Genomic DNA, 19,924 nt, shown 5'->3' with positions numbered 1-19,924 from the left:
CTATATTTCTTCTTTTTATTCTCTTTCTCACTGTTCCCATTCCATCTCACTTGGGATAGTTCTCTAAATATTTTAATTCTTCATATTTTAATCTGAGTCCCTTTCATGTTCTTCGATCTTCCCTGATGAGCACACTTCATGCCAGGCCTGATATCTGCTCCAGATCTTATTCTTTTTTTCTTCTTCTTTCCTGGTTGTCACTGGAGGTTCAAAAAACACTACATTTAAGACCTCTGCATTTAGGCTCTTTTGCCCCAATAAATATATTTGGATTTATCTTTTTTTTTTATATATAGTCTTTCAGACAATGTAAGTGCTCACTTCATCTGAATCACTGTTCCCAACAGTATTAAAGTGGTCTTTGTTGGACACAGATGTACATGCACATTGCAGACCTGTTGTGGGAACCTCTCTGGGTTCCCTCATTGCTCATGCTGGGAACCTTGCTGGCCCTGTGAACCCTGCAGGGCAGTCTCCTTCAAGATACTGAGCCTGCTCAGCTGCTCTGCACACACAGCATTTTTTCCAGCTAGATACACATAAAATTGCTATACAGGAGATGGAGAAGGGGAAGTTGGGCCAGGCTGAGAGCTTGCTGGCTCTCCAGGGTCACAGCAGGATATTCTCACAGTTGCAGGAAGTCTCGAGCTCTACACAGTTAAGATAGACTTTTGGAAGCACTAAAAGGAGTAAAGGTTAAATGGGCAAAAATCAGACCATACCCATTAACAAGATGTCCTCAATCTCTTGCTATGTCATTCATTGTCTGACCACTTTTTCAGAGGTGTACCTGGTAGCCATCCCATATTTCAGCTCCCTGGGAAAAGGAGACAATGAAATTGGTGTTCTAGCCATCTGATCCAAGACTGCTCTTAGCTATCAATAGCAGGGTCCTGCTGTAATCTTTGAGGAGGCTCTTCTCTCCTGGCCAAAACACTGCAGCAGGAGTGACGTTGTGAGCTGTGGCCTCATCACTACATTGGTTTTCCTGCTGGGGTGTCAGGGATACATACAGTGTATGTGGAAGCCTCTTCCCAGGGACCTTCTGGGATACATGGAAACTAGGCGGATGTCTAGCTCATTCAGAAAAACTTGGACTTTCAACCACACCCAGATTTACTATGTGAGGGTGAAGTCCATTTCAGGTACCTTACTTATAACCCTTTCACGCATATGGTACACACTGTAGCTAGACCTATGTTGGTGCACGCACTTCTTCCACAGAGAAAGGAGTACTTCCTGATAGTTGATGCTGTCTTCTGCTGTCACTGACTGTCCAGAGAAATAAGAGAGGGCTACAGGACATGCCTTTGCTTCTGGGTGTTTTGTAGTGCCCTCCTGGTTTAATGTATTAAGGTATGAGTATATGCATGCATTGACTTGATCCCAGGGGATACTTGCGAGAAGCCTGTGAGCAGATTTGATTAGCAGGTCCAACCACAGATCCATCTGTGCTAAGCACAGCACTGCACTTGTCTGAACTCAAAAAGCATGGCATGTATACAATATTTCTTCCCAAATACACTGACTGGGACCACCCTGCACCAGCCCTGAATGTTCTTCTGTGAATATTCACTATGGCTAATCACTGGATTCGGTCAAGGGCTGATGCTGGGATTGCTCTAAAATGAAAACATAAACACAGTTTCTGAAATATCTAATGCTTTATTACACCCATAAATTTTTTTCTTCAAAGCCAAATTTTTGTCCAAATCAAGGCAACCAGGTTTTACCTGAAATTTCTTTACAAACTCACTTTTGATACTCAGAGAAGAAAAGCAATCTTGTGGTAAAACTCTGCCATAGACTGTCCATTAATTATGGACTAACCAGCTGATCACTTTGTCCCATCTGATAAGGAAGGATAATATTGCTGTCTCATCCACACATCTATTTAGATTATAAATTCAATGAGTAGGACTGTGTATTACTATCTAGTTTTCAATGTTTAGCACAGAGGAGCCAGTTGCCTCCAGGCACTACTGCAAAAACAAAGTAAACTATTATGAGCTGCTGGCTTAATCTCCACAGACAAAAAGTCATTTCTTTTTAAACAAAGGAGTGTTGCTATAACATATTAATGCAAGTATAATTATTCATTAAAAGAATCTGCTAATTCCTAACCTATCTCTTCATAAGAGATGCAGACTTCTTGCATTTAACCTCTGGATTTAGGACTGGCTCCTTTGCTCCTGTTCTGGTCTGTGGCAGATGGCAACTGAGATCATTGCACTAGCATTCTGCATCTAAGGGCAGAGTATCCAACAGAGCTTTCAGTACTGTTTAACAGATGCTTTATTTGCCCATTACACTGGTTCCTGCACACCTTTAACTCCTGTAAACAAACACACAACTCCCGATCTGTTAACATGATGTCCTGATTCATCCAGCAAGCTCTCACCATTACCAGTTATGTTGATTATCTACTGTCTTTTCCTTAGCATCTAATTTCAGCTTTTTAGGAGGCACTGCTTTTTCCTCTATTAAAATACAGGACTCCTTTTCTTTTGTACTTCATGTTTCCTCATAATCTTGTCTCCAGCTCCCTGAACTACTTGGAACATACATTTGGAAAAAAATAACAAAAAATGTGATCTTGTCTTTGCCCCATGACTTGATTTGGTTACAAGAAATTTCCTTTGGAGTACCGCCTTCTGCCCTGGCTGTTATAACAAAATGCAGGTCCAGCTACCAGCACTGCTGCATCTTTCCAGCACTTCCTTCCCCTTACCATGCAGTGAGCTAACAGGACTTATTATTTCCTTTGGCTGTCCTCAGCAGAGGTTGGCATTGCTTTTTAATCTCAAGACTATTTTAGTGTTTCCAGACCTCTCTTGTGACTTCTGCCTGCAGCTGGTACAGCAAAAACAGACAAAAACCTTTTCAGGAGGTGTTCTAACAGCAGAAACATACCCTCCTTCCTATGGCAATATTTGAAACAGTGGCCTAACTCCCAAAGGAAAGTCACTTTAATAAGCTTATAATTATGGCATGCCCTCAGATTTGACTTTTTTATGCTATTTGTGCATTTCTAATACACCTTTTTTTATGTGTGCTATAAACCATTCATTTCCACCATTTCTTCCAACTTCAGTTGTTCTCCAAAAGCAAAAATTTATCGTGCAGAACTATTATCCACATAATGTCCTGTCACTCCTTCATTAATGTTACTTTACTTTGCCTAGGCAAATTATCTCTATATATGGAACTGAAGCAGAGGAAGGGAGTCACTAGAGAAGGGAGAAGTAATCTAATAAACAAGAGAAAGAAAACTCAGTTACATTAAATGAAGGAATTATAAAAGATGAGAGAGAATTGAAAAGTATATTCTGATTTTAGAAAGAGAAGGGCAGAAGAAGATAAAATAGAAGAATTTAGTGTATATGGAAGAAAAAGGAAATGATGCACATATAGAAAAATTTTTATAAAATATTGGATGGTTGGTTACACTTGCTACAAAACCTAATGAACACATCAAGTTGTTTCTAGGAGAGAGCATTTTAAAATCACATCTGCACTCTTTTCCTTCTTCTTCAACTTCAATCTAGTCTTAAAAGTATGTGTATGGTTTTTAAAATTACACATAATCCTCTTTCACTAGAAAAGAGGATACTATCCAAAAGACAGTGGTGGATGTAAACAGCTCCAACTATAACAAGAATTAAAATGAAGCTTTAAAAATGTGCAGTTTAGATGCATTTATTTATTTAACTCACACCAGCTTCTTTTATGTTCTCATACCCTAGTTTAATACAACCATTTTTGTTAGGATTGTTTTTATGCAGTTAACACTGAAGGAGAGCTGGACATCTTCTACTTTTTATTGTAATAACTGAATGGCAAAATCAGAATTATGGCTATTTCTTGCTGTTTTCTTCCTGTAGGTCACAACATATTGAACCATCTCAGTATATAAACTTTTGGAAAGGAAGGCATTTTCTGTTAAGATTTCTGAAGTTTCTTTACAGAGAAGATTTTTTCTTTGTACCTGTGGAAGAGTTTCCACATAAATTTTTGGCTTTTTAAATTGCGCTAAGTATATACTATTTGGTTTTTCTTTTGGCATTAGCACCTGTTATATGGCATCTAATTTCATACTTCGGAAGCATCCACCATATCAAATTCCCTGTAAATAATATCCCAATATTCTTGCTCTGGTGCTGACTGGCGATCAAACTGAAGACTGATTTCAAAGTTTTCTGGAATTTGTTTTATGTCTCTTTAAACTTAAAATAGGAAAGGAAGCAAGTCTAAAGAGGAGTTACAGCTGGCAAAGATGTCTGAACAGGCCAGCTTGGCATTTCTGATAGGAAGAGATGGAGTAAGACTAAAAGCTACTCCTCTAAATGGCCTTTCAGGTGCCATGATGCTTGTAAGTAATCTGATACAAATTAACTTAGGGGAAGAAATACCTTTTATATAGCATAATGTTTCCATTTTCCCTGGTAATATTGCATCGTCTCACTCTGAAAGCCCTGTAAGAGAGGAGTTCTTGTTTGTCCTTTGGCGTCCTCGTCCTCCCCAGAGTAGCTGGATACATCTCCGAGGCAGGATTGGGTTCATTTTGGAGACTTCAGGGCTACAGAGCCCACCCTGCGCCTGCTCTCCTTTCAGCCTCACTGTCCACATCACAGCAAGAAAGCTGCTCTCTTCTCTACACGGGTATAAGGCTAAGGCAGACTCTGAATGTTACTAAAAACAAAAACAAAAACAAAGGAAAAACTAGGAACTCTGAAAGATAGTCTAGTCTCTGAATTTATTCTTGGAACAGACAAGCCACATACTGCTCCCTGTTCACGGCTTGAAGAAAACACGTAATTTAGTACTTACATATGTAACAAGGAAACTGTAGCTACTACTAGGAATCTGAGGTCTGCATGCTGATCATGCTCTTTCCTTCATAAATAACAGATGACAGACTAGAAATACTGTCTCTCCCAGATTATGTGCTTGTCTCCTTTGCCAATTCTTGCTTGACTTTCTCATCCCCAGAGTGGTTTTTATATTAGCTTACAATACATTACCTTTACAATTTAATGCTTGCTTTCAAGTTGTTATTTTCCCTTTGAAATCCTTTTGAAGGATTTCAATCCCTTTTAAATTCCAGAAACTTGGTTTGTTTTTAAATAATCAAAATAGAAGCCCTCCAAACTGAGTATTTTTTTACATATATAATTCAAATCAGGTTTATTAACAATCTCCAAAATTCATAGCAACTTCCTTTTCATAAGAAAACTTGCTAAGCATGAGCAAGTAGGAAGACATATTGTTCTGTTGCAAAACAGAATCCTCTGTTTCAAAAATGGGTATTTTGCTTAGCATCAAAGCACTGAGACACACAAGCTGGGTTTTAAATCAGAGGCAAAAATGCATAAACAGCTGAATAGAGAAACTAGAATGAATAAAAATGGTACCAGCAAAATAAGTGAGTTACTTTTTCTCTGTCTTTTTCCAAGCACTAGTGTAAACACTCATCAGTGGGGAAAGAAATTGTTGCTATGCCACTGGATCAGCCTGAATGATGAATAAAACCAAGAGAATGGGCTCCAAAATCCAAATGCACATGAACTCTACACTGGTACAAATTCTTAGAGTTTCGTTGTTTTACCCCTTCCCTGTGATCATTTAATAGCCTTTGCAAAAGGAATTCAAACTTGTCAGCTACATAACCATAAGATATTCTTCCTAGAAAGAACTACTAACATAACGCTCAGATCTTCAATTTACTGAGACACTGACTATAGTTGATGGCTGGACTTAGTGAGAAATGCACCAGAATCAGGGCAGGTATGTAATTATTCTCAGCCCTTGATCTTATCAGCCTGATCTTACATTCTGAAATGAGGCAAAAGCAGTAGAAAAGCTTTGCGTCTTACTAGTAACTTCCAAACCACCAGTGATATGTAACAAGGCAGCATGACAACAGATGTTCAGATGCTTACAAAGATTCTCATTTGAAGTGAAAAATCAAATCAAATATATGGATTATACTATCTGGGTGTAGTGCTGTATGGATTCAGGTGAGGGTTTTGCTGTTGCATGTGCAGATGAGGTTATAAAATAGCTAGAGGAAAGCCTTAAACCTCAGAAAGGTTTTAAATATTGTATGACACTCAGCTGAATTAGGTAACTATTCGCTTCTAACAGACTGTGTCTCAAAGCAGCCTTAATGCAGCCACACAGCCTGCCTGAAGCCTTTGTATTACAGATCACACAAGCACCAAGTCAGAGGCTGACCACCCAAACTCACAGTATGTCAGTGCTGCTAACATGCCTTTACGGAGCAGGGCAAACATTTATATACAGAGCAGTGCATCCCATATGTGGGAATTTGCCATGCTAAATTCAGTGCCAGATGTTAAAAAGGATGGGTTTCTCATAAATGTTGCACATCTCTTCCCTCTTTCCCACAGTGATAGCTTTAACATGGTCACAGTAACTTGAGCATCTCAGAAGGTCACCAGCAAAACTCTGGCTCCCAGTGCTTGTCAAAAAGGCTTTTGAGTAATCGTTGATATAAATGTGGTTAGAAAACAAGACATAAGCCATATAAGGAAGGTTACATATAGTGCATTCAATCTTATTAGATATTTATATTTTTAACCTGGTACTTTGATGTAGTCCCCCACTTTAAATGCTCATATGTGTCAAAATGTAAGCAGTCAGGGTCTTTACCTAGAAGGCTTTTGTGGATTTTCCCAGAGCTTTTCCTATGGTGAAGGACAAAGCAAGCGGCCACCACAGCACACCACTCCACCCCAGTCCTCAGCAGGGACCCCGATCCTGGGCAGGGACCCTGGGTGAAAGCAAAAATTGAGGCTTCTTGCCTTGCCAGTGGGCACACGCAAATCCTTCAGGGAATAATGCCAGCCACAGTATGGCTAAGCAAACTGCCCTTTTCTTGCTAGAGCACCTTGCTAGAGAAATAACCTCCCACTGGCAGGATTTGTGACCGCTGCAAGTTACATCTACAGTGATAGAGGCGCTGTCACCCTTGCATCTGTTTGCTCGGAATTAGTTCCTCTTTACTTCACTTCCAGTCCAGGTATAAACTAACAGAACTAGCTCCAGACTTTTTTCTCAACAACAAAGAGAAGACAAGAACTACACCTGAGGAATTAAGCTTAAAAAATACCTCAAAAGTCAGACTATTTCAGTGCAGACCTTAACTTGACCAAATTTTCTATGCACAGCTACATATATAGAGGGAGATATATAAATATATAGATAGAGATATATAGAGATAAATACATACATACATAGATACATAGACATGCATAATCTCTGTTTTAATCTGCTTTGATGAATTATATGTAATATAAATATTTTTGCTTTTGAGGCACTTTCTGTTTCTTTCTTCTCCACAAGAAGTACACTACGTAACACCTCCAGAGACTGTAGCCTGGCTATTGCCAAATAGAATGTGGGATCTGTGAGAACGAATTTTTAGTCATTAATTCTTTATTTCTCATTTTGCATTCATATTCTATATCTTGATTTAATTATTGTAAAACTAGATTGGTTGAATCATAAAATAATATCCTGTAAGGAGTTATCTTACCTTTTAATGGGTTGATTGAAGTGATATGGATCTGATTGATGTTGTTCATGGCTGATTTACTACTACTTTTGTACCAACTAACATAAGAACAGAGCAAAAGCAAAAGGTAGTGATACGAAGTGAACAGAGAAATCTATTTAAAAGGCTGGCAGAATAAGAACTCAAAAGATATTTTAATAGTTATTTAACTTGCATATAAACAGTATGTTGGACAACTTCTTAGCTTTGTAAATGCATTGTTGTAAGTAGATACATACTTAGGTATCTCACTTCTGTAAAAGTAATAGGTTGCTGTAAATTGTTATTGACAATATAATTAATCACAAATAAGAAATACAGAGTCAGTTTTCAAAAATTATGAAGAGAATATTTTCAAGGTTTTTTTCCCATTTTGTGCATCCCACACAACAAATTTACAAAACTTTTGGTACCCCATTTTGCTTCTGGTATGAAAAGATGGTGTTATGGAGTTCTTATCTAATGGATTTTATAGTCTTAGAAACAAGTGTGCCCAGAGTTGTTTCTATTACACGTTTTTTTTTTATTTTGGAATTACTAAGCAAGCTTGAGAAAGATGCACGGAAATAAAAGTCCTATATTTGAGGCACAAATGAAAAAATGAAAAAAATTTGAACCAGTAATCTTTAATAGGTCAGCTAATCTGGTACACGGCCTCCTGCTCTTGAGATATGAAGCCCATTTTTCAGCTGTTGTAAACAAAATCTAACAGTTGCTTTAGCAAGTAAAATCTTTTTCAGCTTATTATTACAGCATTTATTTTTCATAGGTACCACAATAAGATAGCTTATTCTAACATCCCTTGACCACATTTTTTTATGGTCAGTAATATATCATTTATAGAGAAGCAGAAACAAGTTTTGATACTTGAAAAGTGAAGTTGAACATTTGTGTTACAACTTTGTGGGGAAATAGTATTTTGAACATTTTTAATATTCATTATTGTAATTTGTAGCTTTCCATAAAAAAAGGTCCTTTCTATTTATATGGAATATGTGTGAAGCAAACTGTAAAGGAGTCATCCATGACAGCTATTTAATTAAATAAGCAGATGTCATTTTAGTAACCTATGTCAAACTCCTCTGGCTAAGATTTAGAGCTGATAAATGCGTTAAATGTTTAAGCCTCATTTTTTCTCTCACTCCATTATCTACCCTCTAATTTATTTTAATAAATAGGTAAAACAAATTTGAGATGTTCATCTGAATTACTGTTTAGCAAACATAGGTCAGACTGGGTGTGACTTTTATCAACATATGATTTGCAGTTTGTTATCATTCATCATATATCTTGAAATTAACTTACATTCATTAGGATAACCATAAATGTTAGGGGGAAGGTGATTCTAGATTTTTTACAAATTTGTGTCATGCACATATAAAGCAGTCAGTCTTTGTAGACATAAAGTATGTTTCTAATATTCGCCTAGAGCAAGACTAGCCAAAGACAAATGGCCTGAATGGAAAACTTTCAGAGGACACAGCAATGTCCATCCTTTTGGCTGGTGGGGGTAATGTTTCACACTCAACTCCGTGGCATTTCTCTGTACCATGATAAATGCTGAATGTTGTAGATGACCCACTCTAAAATTTCACAGTGTCTTCAAGGCATCAGCAAGTAGAACTCCATGATTTTTTGTGACAGTTGCAAACATTAAAGAGAAACAGGGGACATAACTCAAAAGCAGCTAGTTTCACCCTCCTTTCTAACTGTTGACCCAAGAACTAGTTGAGCACAGTTCATAAACTTCTAGGGTAAAACAAACCTCCTCTGCCTGCTCTGCCCATCCTTCTCATAGAGTTTAAAACTACAGCATCCCAAATACCTTCAGTGAGCTATCAAGAAAGAAAAAGGAATACCATATGATGGGGGTGGGAGAGTGGAGATATCCGGCAGGACTGGCAACCGGCACAGGGAGTGTGAGGGCACTGCACAAAAGCAGACCTGCGTGAACCTCTCTTCTCATGGTGCTTGTGGGTCTAGAGGCAAGTCTGTCTCTGGAAAAAAGCTGCCACAGAAGGGAATGAGAGGAACTGTTAAATGAGAGTGGGATGATGTTAAACACACACAACTTCTGGCATCAAAGGAGATTGATGGATAGCACACCAGGAGTTTATAGAGTGATACAGAGGGATGTAGTCTAAAAATAATAATATATGCCACCATCTAGTTACTTAGCACTTTCTAAATGGCAAGAATTTTAAGCAGGAAGCCGGAGAAATGGGGTGGTAGGACTGAGCAGAGTTCAGTTTCCGTGTGTCCCAATAGTGGTTTCTTTGACAACGAACTGTTGTATTTTCAAGACACGATAATCTTACAATCTCCTTTTCAGAATTTGACTTTATTTCATTAAAAAATAAATAAATGAAAACTCAATGCTTCAAACACAGGTGTTTCTGCTCCCAGCAGAATGTTTTCTATGATCTTATATTGAGTCCAGTCTCAATAATAATAGTATGAGTAGGAGAATTTAAAAATAGCTCTACAATTGTGTCAATGGTAATATCAATAAGACTGCAGCATATGGTTTCAGCGTCTGATAATGTAAAGCTGTCCACTTAAGTGCACCATTGTTTTAAACTGTGCCTGATCACAGCTTATTTTACCACTGTTAGAAAGAATTCATCTTTAAAATAAATTTTAGGGCATGCAAACACCTAGTTTGCATGTTAAGGTGAGAACAATTTCAAAATCATATCACTACTATCCTTCAGCCTTGGCTTGAGTTCTAAATTTCAGTAATATCTTCAAAATAACCAGAAGTTGAAATTCTTAGGGTCTGTCAATTGTTAGTTAGCTGAGCAGCAGACTTTTTAGGAGAAACTTTTTACAATTTTTTTTTCATATTCACATAACTTTACTCACTAAGAGATTTTGCTTAAAATTTCTGCTCATGAGAAAGATCTGAGAAGAAGCTCAAAGCAGGATGGAGGCATCTGCCCACAATTCTCCAAAATGGGAAAATGATAAAGCTTAGCCCCAGAGAACTACAGCAGCAAAACAGCAAAAAACAAGCAATTCAGGGAGTTTTACCTGTCCTGTTGTCTGACAGTGCTCTGGCACACTGGGAGGATCATCATCCTGTTGATACACTGTGTCAAGCTGTTGTGGTGAGAATGCAATAGGGAATGTGCAGGTTATCCCACCAGTGTAACTCAGCTATTTTTGACTGCATCAGGCTTATCAGGAGGTGTTTCACATCAGTAAGTGTGGAAAAGGAAAAGATCCAAGACTGGAGACATGGAGATGGACCAATCGAGCTAATTTACAAAACATCTAAAAAAATTTAATAAAAAGCTTCATATAAGTGATAGTGCTCTTGATATTCCAAGGCACTCAATATCACAGCTTTACCAAACAGCTCACGAGTGGAATATAAACTAAAAAATATTCCAGAACCTTTCCAAAGGGAGATTAGTGTTCTAAAAATTGTCAGGGAAGCTCCATATAATTAACAAAATGTAAACATTTCTGTCTCTCTGCTTGGTAATATGAGAATATTATGGACTACTTAAATGTCAACAGCTATTTGTTGTATCATTAACCCACACAGTTACCAGATGCTAAATACCCATTCCAGCAGTATAAATGAAGGAGTAAGCTTTTGAGAACAAAATAAAAATTTTAATACACAAGCAGAATTCTACATCCCCACCAGCAAGCAGCCTTCTGGGGCTGTCAGGTTGGCTGTGTGCTTCAAGGCCGTTGTGATGCAACACCTTACAAAAACCACACTTGCGCTGTGAGGTAAAACTCATAACGCAACATGTGATATACCAACAGTTTCCCAGGTGTTTGTTGGCAGATACATCAGTCCAGTAAATTTTGGTAGACATTCAACATAACCAACTCTTATTTTGTCAGACAAGAAAAACAGCGGTTGATGGGGCTTGCCTACAGAAGAGAGTTATTTTTCACTGTGTTTGGATGAACTAATTGCTGCAGATTCAATGATTCATAATTGCACTGTCCATATAGCCTGGCTGTATCCCACTGCAGCCCAAATCATTGCCTCAGCACAGCAGAAACTTTCTCCCCACATCAAGTATTTGGCGTTCTGGTTGGTCATCCCACTGAGCTTGATACCCTGAGGGAGCCTGATGGGCTGTGCTCCTGTGGTGCACAGTGGAGTCCATCATCACCCTAGACACACCTAGGATTCTGGGAAACAAGTTGAATTCACAAATTCCCCTCCTCCTAGCTCATGCATCTTCTCCCTTTAACATTTTCTTACCACTTCTGGCCGGTACAATGCTCTACAGCTATTGGATGCCAGTCATTGTTAACACAGGCTGGTGAAGACATTTTCTTGGTCCAGAGACCTTTTGCTTTGTTAGTCAACTGAGGAGTTACAGAGCTCCCAGAAGGAAGATCCAATAGTTCCAAGAAGCCCATTACTGACCTCACTAAATCATCCAGGTGGTTTGGTCTAATCCAGCTATGGTTCATAGGTTTCATTTCTAAATTGTACATATATTCTACATTTTTTTATAAGACCAATTAATAAACTATCAAGGAATATTTCCTGGACAGTTATGAATTTCCAGACCTTGCCTTGTATAATGACTTATTATTTCAATTGACCATACATTATCCTGCATGGCTGAGGTTCTCTTAATGATTTTCATATTCTGCTTGCACTGTGCTTAGAAAGAGGACACCTGTGTTTACAGCCAGCAAATTTCCACAGCATTATATTCAACTGTGGAAGTATTTTTATTTTCCAGTGTACAAGTCTTATCATATCAGTTTACTCTTGCTGAGAATCTGGCCTGCTACCTTCTTTAATAGTGAACCTATTATTACCTTGCTGACAAATCTGCCACCTCAAGCTGCACTCATATGCTAAATCAGCTCAGAATGCAGAGGGTTAATTGCTCAAGTTCACTTCAAAAAGTTTCCCTAATCAAACTTAAATAAAATTAATATCTAAATCACTTGCGTAAAACCAAGATTTCCCATTCTAATATGAGCTTGGGGTGTTTACAGTCGGGTCTTGAGAGAGAAATATTTTCATTAATCAAGTCAGAATAACACTGGAGGAAAACTGATGAATAAATGAATCAGTTTAATGGAGGAAAACATCCTTTTTTTAATCAAGGCTATAAAATATTAATTTCACAAATTTATTTGTGAAAAATGTCCAATATATTGGCAATATATCATGACCTTCCTCTTCTGTACTACTGATGTTAAAATATGATTACAAGTTCAGTAGTTTATACTGACAAATTCAGACCACTTGAATAAACATTCAGATTTGTTGGCATAGGTAATGTAACAGAAATGATGTACCACAAACACTACTAGTTTATATAATCCTCCCTATTTCATTAGACAGCTTACCAGCCAAGAGGAAATCATCCAGATCATTACAGAAGAAATCATGGAAAGCAAAGAACATAGAAATGCTTCATTCTTTTTTCTGATTTCATTTTGTTTATAAAAATGTAAATTACTGGATAAAAATTGAAGATTTTTATATAAATTTTATAAAATTAGAAACCGGTTCTTTACAAGAAGCTGTCAAAAAAATTTTCTTTAAAAAAATTTCAGAGCAGAATCCTTAAATACAATGTAGAAGATTTGATTCTGTAGGACTAAACTTAAACAACAACAAAAATACGCTCTGCCTTTAAAGTGAATTTTCTTATTTTCTGGGTTTTAGTTGATCGCTTTTCCTCATTCATTTTTTCAAAGTCTTAAACTGAATCATTGAATGGCAAAAAGGCCATTTCAATGATAGTGTGTGTCTATCCCATGAAAGGGGATATGAACATATTTGTGTAGTTATCTGAAGACAAATGTGCATCTTTAGACACACTCTTTTTTTTTTTTTTTTTTGGAAAGAAAATTGGGCAAACTAGTTTTAAGGTTTTCTATAGGAAGCAACATTGGATTATCAGTTTGGAGCTGGTATTTGCAGCAAAACAAAGATCAATTTGTTAAACTGCATCTATTTGTTTCACTACAATATCATCAGAGTTTGCACTTTCCTACTGGAAGAAAAGATATCCATTCTAAAATCATTGAAGTTAATATGGTGAATACATTTGTGAATCAGAAAAAGTAACAAAAAGACTTAAATACAGTCAGTGTTATTCTCATGACAGTTATTAGCAAAAATTATTAGGAGCATATTGCCATGGCACGTAGCAGTGGTTGGTCCAATATGGATGAGTCCTAGTCTGTAATCTAGGCTATAATTTGTATTAACAGATCAAAATAAACAAGGAGAAAAGCGGCTGAACTACCAATCATTGATCTGGAAAGAGGATGAGCTGTTGTTCTTTGTCACTTACACAAAGGCTAGAGCTAGGGATTTCCAGGGAGAAAAAACCTTGCTTTACAATGGATCAGAGTTTTCATCATTACATTGTCCAGCATGTTGAAATTATCCATGAAATCCAGGAACAAAGTCTATCTCAAGACAAAATGCCTACCATCTAGCTTAAGAGGGACAGTTCCTGTAGCCAGTCACAGTGAGTGATAAAATTAGATTTATTTCAGGACCTCTTTGATTCCCAAGTTTTCCCAAATTTCAGCTGTTTATAGCTAGACTGACTGAAACCAATCTTCTGCGTGATTCTGAACAAGGACTGAATTCTGTTTTGGGAGGGTGGGGGGTGGCGTCAGTCGAAAGCAAACTGTCTCATCCACTCTATCATTGCAATTTGTGAAGCCTGAAAAATATACAAAAGAAATCACTGTTTTTACTGGTAGACTTGTAGTAGTACCCTTATAAACTGAGCGCATATACCCTTTGCTTGCCTAAGTACACATTTGATTAGGAAAAACACATATTTATTTGCTTTATTAATTGACACCAGGCCTAACTGGTGTCTCATTCTAAGATTCTCATTCTAAGGATCAGTACAAGCATACAGTAAGAAGTAGTTCAAAGAAGTACAGTCTGAATAGGCACTTCAGACAGAGAATGTCTGGAGAAAAAACTACACAAAGAGAGGAGGCTGGTGATTCATAGTCCCACCAATGGCTACAGAAGGGGCAGGAAGAGAATGAAGGCTTCTTGTTTCCTATTTCCAATCCCTATCCAGACATCTTGCAGCTTCTCTTAACTCTTCTTCAAATCCAAAGAAAACCTATAGAGGATGAAAGTGTTTTGTTTTTTTTTTTTCCTAAAATCTCTGTAGCAACTTGTTTCTATTGAAGTTGGATCTTTTGTGGAAAATGTATTGTATGATACATAATAGTAACTCTTTCAACCCAATGTCTCCCAGGACATTGCCTTAATTTAAATATATTTTTAATATTTTTTCATTGTTTATTCGCTTGGTGGGTTTTTTAGTGATATTGATTCTTAGACTCAATACAAATCTGATCAGTGGGTCAAGAAAGCTTTGGAGTCATATATGTGAGGTGGTTCTGCTTTCGATGAAACATTTAAACATCTTACATCTTTACTGTATTCATACATGTATACCACAGGTACCTTGAAAAGCTTACAAATAAACAGCTGAAATGCCATGGTTGAAAAAGCTTTTGATTCAAATGCTTGGGATTCTATCCTGAAGTTACTGGGAAAACTACATTTTGCAGATCAAATTCTATTTCTTAGGCTCAGCAAGAATATAATAACGATTATTTCCAGCATATTTTAAGAATTTGAATTTATATGTTCTTTATTTCTTTTTTTGGTCAATAAAGCAACTAAATTCAGAGTTGTTCTCACAAATGATATGCTACACTTACTGAAAATTATTCTCCCAGAATATTGTAAGCATACATTTATCTCTACAGAACTACCACTAAGTAAAATAATATTAGTATGTGTCCATATTTTTACAAGATCAAGGACAAGAAATGTAATTAATTAGTACGTCTTCCTCATACAAATTATTTCCTTGCCAGAACTCTTTTCTTCTAGAGCAAAGAGATTCCAAAGAACTTAAAACTAACAAGAGAATTTAGTTGCATATAGGCACACAAGTTCATTAAAACAAAACTAAAGACACATTCATACAGGTTCTTGGGAATACGCTTATTTCCTTTTTAAGTAGCAAGTCCAGCAGAAATATCATTTGGTCATTTGATTTACAATCAAGCTCTTTGTCCCCTTAAAACTTGGCAGAGGTTCCTGCCAAGCAAAGCTAAATAAGATCCAAGACTGACACATCTTGTGCAAGTCCCCAGCTGAAGTCAATTCGATTTCACAGAAGTGGAGCAAACTAGAGGACAAGACACTACAGGGAATTATTTTATCTTCTTTTCAGTGTGAGAAACATTTCCTCCCTTCTGTTTCATTGCATTTGGAGGCTGAATTGAGGAACCCACAGAAGTCACTGCTCTACTCAAAGCACTCTTCACACCAATATCCAATGTAAATAACAACAGTATATAACGCTGGAAGTAGGCAATGAAGACTCCACAAACCATAAGACAGGCCAAACTTGCAAAAAGGACAGAACTATTAGCCTGCACTAATAAAGTGAGAGAATTGCAATGATTCAGTCGAAAATCAAAGCATTCTCTCAACATAAAACAGGTGATGGAGAGGCTAAGAATATACAGTGTCAGTCAAAAGCTGCTCATTTTCATCAACTAATAGATCTATTTTTGCACAACTGCAGAGTGCTTTCAACAGGAATTGATATGTTAAAGAATACTTTTGCCTTTCAGATGTAATTTTGAAATTTGACATCTACCCAGTGACTTGCTCTACAATCCTTCCAGTATTTGCTGGATTCTAGCCCTTCCTCCCAATACCAGGTCACAGCCAGAGCACACGTGTTGAATCAAGAGTAATGTGTTTTGGAAGAAGACTTAATGTTCTGTGTGTTTCTATGTTCCTTGTCCAAAGTGTAAAGCAAAGGAAGAGCTTCACACAGAGTGCTGTGAGGACAGTTTAGAGACAATGGACTGTTTTTGTGCCTAAGGATGTCTGAGTTAAACGTTCAGTTTGAAAGATTTTCTCCTCCTCAGCACCTGGGAATAAGGAATGGAATGGTAAAGAGATAGGAGGCTACCAGGCCTTTTCTCTGTAGGTTACTAGTTTAAAACCATTTCGAGTTAGTTTAAAGAAAAATTTCATGTTTGATAACCGTCTAGCAACATGCATGAATTGAATCAAGCCAAGCTCAGGACCACAGAGAATGTCATATTCTCCACTGGAAAAATTTCCTTTACAATTGCCACTTCACAAGTCTCATCAGTGAAGCAAAAAATAAGATGAGCTTTGAAGCAATTCATTTGATGGATAATTTTCCAGTTACTTTCACTTTTAACAAGAAACTTCCTAGACTTTGCCTCAAGGACTCTTAGCGTATTAGCTGTACAAAAGAGAGGCATCATCTTACTCTGTTTCTGGTTTGGGCACAATTTACCTAACAAGCGCATGCTGAGCATTTGTCCCGGCTTGAGTGCCCTGGTATAGGGAGAGGAAAACTTTGTTGCATGCCCTAGTGGCACAGCCACGAGCTCTAGGCAATGGGCTGCTGAGGTACTGAGATATTTTAGGGAATATCCAGAAGTTGAGCTTTATGTGCATGGTGCATTTTAACATGAAAAAACAGGCACATCCAAGTTAGAACTCAATTTTCCAGTTTAGGAGTGCACGTGACAAAGTGATTAACCAGTATCTCAAATAGGGATGCCATCTTGAACCAGGGATGGTATAGGGGTATGACTGTTTGCCTTGGGTCTTTTGAAAAAGTACCTGAATGGCTTGAAAATAAGACGGGTGATCCTGGAAATGAGAATAGCAGGGGAAGCAGCTATCAACGATTTTCTCTGAGGCTGGAAAATACAGCAGGTGGCTTTACTGAGAAGCAAAATTAATTTGCCTCACCATCTTCTTTTTCCTTTCCTCAGATGCCTCCATATTCAGAAGGAAGACTCCCTCTATTTTAGCTAGCACTTATTTGATTTGTGATTCATAATCATATTAGGACCGAAGAGATGATTTATTTCCATTCTCTGAAAGAAAAACTGATAAAATTTTTAAATGGCTTGTTTATAATGATTTACTCCATTTCCCCAGATCATATTATCAATGCTCCACATTCTCCTGGGACTCTAAGGATGCAGGTTCTCTTTCCTTTACCCTACTGTCAAAGGCCATGCTTTCCTAGTTAACACTGATCACCGTAAGTCTTCTTAACTCTTGTGTTATCATCTCCCAAGCTACCCTGAGGATCAGTGGAAGATGCCTCTGACTCTTCAGACAGAGAGACATGTTTCTCTCCTCATGGAAAAACATTTTAGGGTTCTGGCCACCGAAAAAGTGATCCAGAACCCTGCTTTAAAGATGAAATGCTGTATGGATGAAATGCCTGGATATTACCCAATTACCTTAAAATCTACATAGCCAAAGCAGAAAAAGGTAAAAGCAAATAAAAGCCTTTATTTTTTAAAAAGAATCAAAATGGTTGCAAAGTTTATGAAGATTCAAGTAATGGATATGGAAGTAAAGCTGTATTTAACCTACTTAGTCTAAGACCAGATTTTAATAGCTGTCTCCTTCTCTGTATCCCTCCAACAAACTATTCAGAACATGCAGGGTGAGGGACCCAGTCTGTGTGCATATACTATGTCTTCAGGCTGCATTCAAAGCAGTGAACTTCAGTATGAAGCAGCAGCCTTCTTTCTCTTCAGAATTTCCCTGATGCGTAATTACATTGTCAACCAGTCATCAGCCCTTTGTAAGGTAAAAGGCTCCTTTTTCCTGGCTGGACAATGTAGACAATCCGCACTCAGACTTTCGTAAAGCATATAACTGGACAGCCAAAGATTATTCAATCATACAAATTGGACTAATGCTTTCAGTTCATTACTGCCTCCTGTTTGTGACCAGACAAAACAGTAGTTTAACATTTGGGGTTCTAATATAAGGTAATTTTACTTCACCCTTCTCCTCCCTCACTCTGTCCCTCTGAATTTATGGCTAAATAATGTTTTAGCCATGAACCATGGCTAAAAACTTATTTCATTATTCCAACTTCCATAAAGTTAATACATCAGAATCTAATGTAGAAGATGATAATAAAAGGCTACGATGGAGTGACTTTAAAGCTTGCTAAAAGAATATCCCAAATATTCTTGCCTAAAAATCAAGTTAAGATCATAATATCCTAGTTGTGTAACAGTTTTTTAAGATTACAAAAAATTATGTGACAGGACATGGCAAGAAGCAGTAAGCAGGAATGCTACCATGTTTTACATTAAAAACAGGCCATAGTGCTCTTTCATGAAACGATGAGTCCATACCTCAAAAGCTCGTATCCTTGCCCTCAGACTCATATTTTTTCCTCCCCTCCAGCATCAGTTCTACCAGAAGAGTAGTAATGAGTTCTCATTATTTCAGATATTATTATATCATTGTTAGAAATAGACTCAAAAAAATATAAGTTCAAAGGTCCAGATCATCTCCAGAGATCATCTCATCTAACCTCCCCAACTAGAAGAAGATGATGTATGCTTGTCCGTCCCTAACAGATCTTTCCGTAGCCTAATCTTAAAAACTTCTGGTGAAAGAGGTTTCTCAGTCCCTCCAGGTTATCCAATCTTGTGTTCCACTATCCTACCCACACATTTCCTTAAAGCTTTTTTCACTCAAAATTGTCTTTGGTGAAAACCAAGCTGATTTCTTCCAACCATGGAAAACAGTTGGTGATCACCGGTATTATAACAGCTTATAATCAAGTCACCCTCAGTTACCTCTCAACAAGCCCAGTTCCCTCATTGGTCCTGCTTTCCAAATACTTTATCGTTCACGTTGCTGGATTCTTTCCACTTTGCTTTCATTTTAAAAATGCAGTACCCAAAACTATACACAGTACCTACCAAGGCTTCTCTGGAGGTAAGTGATATATGTAACTAGATGTTTTGTGTACAAACCTCTGGTTCATGAATCCAAGAACAGGAACTACTTCCCCAACAGGAAGATTTATTTGCGGACTCATTTTTGGCTTACCACCCACACTAACCCTATGTCTTTTTCTACAGCACTGCTTTCTTTATTCAGTTATCCAGCTTCAAATTGCCATTTGCTTTCTTTTAAGTGCAGAACTTTGTACTTGTTCTCATCAATATTAAATATCACCTTTTTGTTTCTGACCAACTCTCCAAACTGCCAGCAGAAATTTTACTGTTTTTCCCAAGATATTTAGAACTCCTTTCAGCCTGGTGCAAGCCATAAATTTAGAGGTATATTCTCCATTCTATTATCCATATTTTTCATTAAGATGCTGAACAGAACTAAACCAAAAACATACCTTTATGGAAATCCAATTAGGATGTCCTACGCTTGATGTGAATCAATAGATCACCTTTTCATTCGGTAGTTACTTGCCATTACTTTAATAATTTGTTCCAGATTGTTTCCAG

This window comes from Apteryx mantelli, chromosome 1, assembly GCF_036417845.1.
Source record: "Apteryx mantelli isolate bAptMan1 chromosome 1, bAptMan1.hap1, whole genome shotgun sequence".
In the NCBI taxonomy this organism is placed as follows: domain Eukaryota; kingdom Metazoa; phylum Chordata; class Aves; order Apterygiformes; family Apterygidae; genus Apteryx; species Apteryx mantelli.
Note: the sequence above shows the minus strand (reverse complement) of the source record.